Source organism: Pseudorasbora parva, chromosome 11, assembly GCF_024679245.1.
Source record: "Pseudorasbora parva isolate DD20220531a chromosome 11, ASM2467924v1, whole genome shotgun sequence".
NCBI lineage: Eukaryota > Metazoa > Chordata > Actinopteri > Cypriniformes > Gobionidae > Pseudorasbora > Pseudorasbora parva.
In genome coordinates, this window is record NC_090182.1 from 16286262 (window position 1) to 16292416 (window position 6155).

Consider the following 6155-nt stretch of genomic DNA (forward strand, 5'->3'; position numbering starts at 1 on the left):
TATCATGAAAAGGTTCTCTAAACGAGCTATTAACCTAATCATCTGAATCAACTAATTAACTCTAAACACCTGCACAAGATTCCTGAGGCTTTTAAAAACTCCCAGCCTGGTTCATTACTCCAAACCGCAATCATGGGTAAGACTGCCGACCTGACTGCTGTCCAGAAGGCCATCATTGACACCCTCAAGCGAGAGGGTAAGACACAGAAAGAAATTCTGAACGAATAGCCTGTTACCAAAGTGCTGTATCAAGGCACCTCTGTGGGAAGTGTGGCAAAAAACGCTGCACAACGAGAAGAGGTGACCGGTGTAATGAGGACTCAGGCGGATTGGGATCCATGTGCAGTTTTATTGGAAACACACAAACTCACAGTAATAACAGAAAGGGGTCGGTAGCCAAGAATTAACAGTATTATCACAGGCAAGGCGTAAATCTTAGTCATACCAGGCAAGGGTCCGGGCAGGCAGCAAACAGTCGAATAACCAGAGTCCAGGCAAACACAGGTGAAAATGGCAGGCAGCAAGAATCAGAGTCGATAAACAGGCAGGTTCGTAAACAGGCAGATCAGAAATAACAATGGGTAAACGCTCAGAAATGTCGCCGGGGCAGAACAAGACTTCGCAGTGTGTGTGTGTGTGTTCAGAGAATATATAGGCCAGATGATGGGGAACAGGTGGATGGTAATCAGTCCCGGCATGTGGGATTATGGGAAATGAAGTCTGTGAGTGAGTTAGTACTCTGGTGAGCGTGACCTCTGATGGCTGACGGTGGGATCTTCACTAGTGGTTGTGACAACCGGACCCTGAGGAAGATTGTGGAGAATTCCAGACCTTGGGGGACCTGCGGAAGCACTGGACTGTTACTCAGTGGTCCAAAGTACTTTTTTCGGATGAAAGCAAATTTTGCATGTCATTCGGAAATCAAGGGGCCAGAGTCTGGAGGAAGACTGGGGAGAAGGAAATGCCAAAATGCCTGAAGTCCAGTGTCAAGTACCCACAGTCAGCTGCTGGTGTTGGTCCACTGTGTTTTATCAAGGGCAGGGTCAATGCAGCTAGCTATCAGGAGATTTTGGAGCACTTCATGCTTCCATCTACTGAAAAGCTTTAGGGAGATGATTTCGTTTTTCAGCACGACCTGGCACCTGCTCACAGTGCCAAAACCACTGGTAAATGGTTTACTGACCATGGTATTACTGTGCTCAATTGGCCTGCCAACTCTCCTGACCTGAACCCCATAGAGAATCTGTGGGATATTGTGAAGAGAAAGTTGAGAGACGCAAGACCCAACACTCTGGATGAGCTTAAGGCCGCTATCGAAGCATCCTGGGCCTCCATAACACCTCAGCAGTGCCACAGGCTGATCGCCTCCATGCCACGCCGCATTGAAGCAGTCATTTCTGCAAAAGGATTCCTGACCAAGTATTGAGTGCATAACTGAACATAATTATTTGAAGGTTGACTTTTTTTGTATTAAAAACACTTTTCTTTTGATTGGTCGGATGAAATATGCTAATTTTTTGAGAACCTTTTCATTCTCTACTTTTTTGAGATAGGAATTTTGGGTTTTTATGAGCTGTATGCCAAAATCATCAGTATTAAAACAATAAAAGACCTGAAATATTTCAGTTGGTGTGCAATTAATCTAAATATATGAAAGTTAAATTTTTATCATTACGTTATGGAAAATAATGAACTTTTATCACAGAGAGAGAGAGAGAGAGAAGAGAGAGAGAGAGAGAGAGAGAGAGAGAGAGAGAATATATATATTTTATTTTTAACTGCATAAGGCAGTGATTTAAAGGCACAGTAATATGTACTGTAAGTGATAGATTGAAGAGCCTTGGATGTGTACAACCACGCGACAAAAGTATAACAAAGTCAGTGGATCAAGATAAGAGAGAGGAGGAGGATGTGTGGTGTGAGGTAAACATAAACAGATCTGAGGATTTCTGCTGACAAAGATGGAGTTTAATGATGTTGTCGGATGATGACACTTTGAAACAATTTGGAAGGGACATTTGAGCATTTGGACCCACTTTATATTAGGTGGCCTTAAGTACTATGTACTAACATTGTAATTAATCATTTGATACAATGCACTTATTGTGTACATACATGTTTTTAAATTGAACTGACATTTTAAAAATAACATACATATAATAATATATGTAATTATGTCTCGTTGCTTACGTCAGTGGCACTTCCCTTACACCTAACCCTACCCTTTGTAACGCCACGCCAGCAGAGGGAGCCCCTCTCCGAGTACTGACTTTGTGCCGCTCCCTCTGCTTCATTGGTTACTTCCTGTTTGGTGGACATTTAAGCATGGCCATGCCATCATTCCTGTGCGAAGTATTGCCAGTTACCTGCCTTACCGAGCGTTTCCTTCTATATTGTTTTGCTATCTTGTTATTGACCATTGCCTGTTTATTCTGTTTCTGCCTTTTGGACTTCCCTTTGTATAGTTGCTTGGATTGGACTGCCTTATTGTGTTTGAACCTCTGCCTGCCTCACGTTTATGTCCCTTGCCTGTCGATTTGGAATTGTTTGCTCTAGCCTGTAAATAAACACTGCATATGGATTCTAACGCCGCCTCAGCGTCCTTACATAATACTTCGCCTTCGATGAATCCAGCAGAAGTTGCCAAGTTACAGGCCGCACTCGCCTATCAAGGCGATATGCTCAAACAGTACAGAGACCAACTGGCTAAGGCTCAAGCGGCTAATGAATATCTTACTCAACACCTACAATCGCTACCACCGCCAACGCCTCGGAAGGTAAGCCTTGCTTTACCAGATAAATTCGATGGTACAGCGGAGCAATGTAAAGGATTTCTCCGGCAAGTTGAAATCTATTTCATGCATCAAGGATGTGATTTTGAGTCTGATGAGAAGAAGTGTGCATTTCTCATGTCTTTGCTCACTGGTAAAGCGATCGAGTGGGCCGCGGCAGTCTGGGAATCTGACCGTGTGTTTCAAACATCTTACCCGTATTTTGTGAAACAACTTAAAGAGGTGTTTGAGTATCCAGCAGGTGGAAAAGATATTTCTACCCGTCTCATGCAACTGACCCAGGGCCGTAGGACAGCCGCTGATTACGCCATAGAGTTCAGAACGCTCGCTGCACAGAGTGGCTGGAATGACGTTTCACTCAAGGCCATGTTTCAACGCAGTCTGAACTTACAGCTACAGACAGAGCTTGCTTGCAAGGGTGAGGATCTCTCTTTCTAAAACTATATTACACTAGCTATCAAGATTGACAATCTCATGCGTAGCAACCTTGCTCAAATCAAGTCAACCCCTTTGAGAAACATGCCTATCCAGCCAGTAACGCAGATTTCCAGCTCCAACCAATCTAATGACCATGCCAGTCCTGAACCCATGCAACTAGGAGTCACCAGGCTATCTGATGAAGAGAAATCACGACGGCTAGTCCACAACCTGTGTTTCTACTGTGGAGAGGCAGGCCATCGCAATTCTGTTTGCCCACTCAAAGCCCGGAGGAACACCATTACAAACAGCCGGGTGAGTGTTGACAGTCTTTCACTGACTAATATCAAGTCTCCCACTACCACAGTAAAGATTTCTACTGAAAATGACTCTTTTGAATTCGCAGCGCTGATTGACTCCGGTTCAGCATTAAATTTGATTCATCAAGACCTCATCACAACATTCAATATCCCCACGCAACCCTGCAATCCTCCGATCATGGTTAATGCCGTCAACAACAAACCCATCGGAGACGGTATCAGTCAACAAACTCTGCCCATGCAACTTCAAGTAGGGCTGTTTCATCAGGAAACCATCACATTCTACGTAATAAACTCTCCACGTCATGAAATCATCCTCGGATACCCCTGGCTATCTGTTCACGACCCAGTCATCTCTTGGCTTCATGGTGAGATCACGCAATGGTCACAGTTCTGTTTTTCTCACTGTCTAAACCACAGCATTACCAAACCATGTCTAACCACCAGTATAGAAAGCCCTGAGTCAAAACCAGTCGCCATTCCGTTATGCTACCAGGAACTACAGGAGGTCTTCAGTAAAGCCAAAGCCACGCTGCTACCACCTCATCGTCCTGGGGATTGTACCATCGACCTCTTACCCAACGCCATGCCCCCCAAAAGTAAGATTTACCCTCTTTCACGTCCTGAGAGCCGAGCTATGGAAGAGTACATCGAAGAAGCCCTAAGTTCAGGGTTCATTCGTCCATCTACATCACCAGCAGCGGCCGGTTTCTTCTTCGTGGAGAAAAAAGATGGAGGGCTTCGTCCATGTATTGATTACAGAGGGTTGAATCAAATCACAGTTAAATTCCGTTATCCACTACCGTTAGTACCTGCAGCACTTGAACAGCTCCGAGAGGCCAAGATTTACACCAAGTTAGATCTCAGAAGTGCTTATAACCTCATCAGAATTAAAGAAGGTGACGAGTGGAAAACTGCCTTCCTGACCACTAGGGGGCACTATGAGTACCAGGTCATGCCGTATGGGCTGTCCAATGCACCTGCCGTCTTCCAGTCGTTTATCAATGAAATCTTCAGAGACATCCTGAACAAGTACGTAGTCGCTTACATTGATGACATCCTGATTTACTCCAAGTCAGAGGAGGAGCACAAGCGTCATGTCAGAATGGTACTCACCAGACTACTAGAAAACCAACTCTACGTAAAAGCCGAGAAATGTGAATTTCATGTACAACGTACCTCATTCCTAGGATACAACATCAGCTATCAAGGTGTGGAAATGGATAACTCCAAGATCACAGCGGTTATGGAATGGCCACAACCCAACACAGTTAAGGAACTTCAACGCTTCCTGGGTTTTGCCAACTTTTACAGACGTTTCATCCGCAATTACAGCACGACGGCCGCACCACTGACATCATTGCTCAAAGGTAAACCATCAAGACTAAAATGGACTGATCAAGCCTCTCAAGCATTTACTAATCTAAAGAACAGCTTCACTACAGCACCCATCCTGAAACATCCAGACCCTAACCTACCATTCATTGTGGAGGTAGATGCTTCTGACTGTGGGATAGGTGCAGTGCTCTCGCAACGCCATGGACAACCAGGCAAGCTGTTTCCCTGTGCATATTTTTCTAGGAAGCTCACCGATGCAGAGTGCAATTATGATGTCGGCAACAAGGAGCTTCTAGCCATGAAAGCGGCCATTGAAGAATGGAGACATTGGCTGGAGGGTTCCATTCACCCCTTCCAGGTCATTACGGATCACAAGAACCTAGAGTATATCAAAAGTGCAAAAAGACTAAATCCCCGCCAAGCACGCTGGTCACTCTTCTTCACAAGGTTCCAGTTCACCGTAACCTACCGTCCGGGTAGCAAGAACAGCAAGGAAGATGCATTATCCAGAAGGCATGATCACCCACAAGCAGAATTCAGACCAGGATCAGTCCTCCCACCATCTATCATCATTGCACCAGTTACATGGGATTTGATGGAAAACATTCAGCGAGAACAACAGAACGAGCACATACCACCAGGTTGCCCGCCAAACAAGCACTATGTTCCATCAAATCTCCGAATTCAAGTCATGCAATGGGTCCACACATCACTTTGCTCTGGGCATCCAGGTATTTCGAGAACCCTTCACCTCACACAGAACTCATTTTGGTGGCCGTCCATGGTCAAGGACGTAGCTAATTACGTCAAATCCTGTTCAGTCTGCGCACAATCTAAAACCCCCAAGGAACTGCCGTCTGGTTTGTTACAGCCCCTGCCTATACCTCAAAGGCCTTGGTCACACCTTTCAATAGACTTTGTCACTGATCTTCCCCTATCGAATGGATTCACAACCATCCTGGTAATTATTGACCGGTTCTCTAAAGCCTGCCGGCTCATCCCATTGAAAGGTCTCCCCACAGCCATGGAAACAGCCCAAGCAATGTTTCATCATGTCTTTCGAGTCTATGGTATACCTGAAGATATCGTGTCTGACAGAGGGACACAGTTCACATCACAGGTATGGAAGGCCTTCTGTAAACAACTGGACATCAATGTTAGTTTGACTTCAGGTTACCACCCTCAATCTAATGGACAAGTTGAAAGACTGAACCAAGAAATTGGCAGATATCTCAGGTCGTACTGTGGTCGTGAACAGCATCGTTGGTCCGAGTTTTTACCATGGACA

The 6155-nt window shown here is 45.1% G+C and overlaps 1 long non-coding RNA gene across 1 annotated transcript; it reads left to right on the top strand.

The window, feature by feature from the left end:
• Positions 1-2525: 2525 nt before the first annotated feature.
• On the top strand, positions 2526-4105 carry LOC137092240 (uncharacterized). The gene is made up of 3 exons (XR_010908189.1): positions 2526-3210; positions 3324-3524; positions 3616-4105. It is a non-coding gene; the product is annotated as an uncharacterized lncRNA (long non-coding RNA).
• The last annotated feature ends 2050 nt before the right edge of the window (positions 4106-6155 follow it).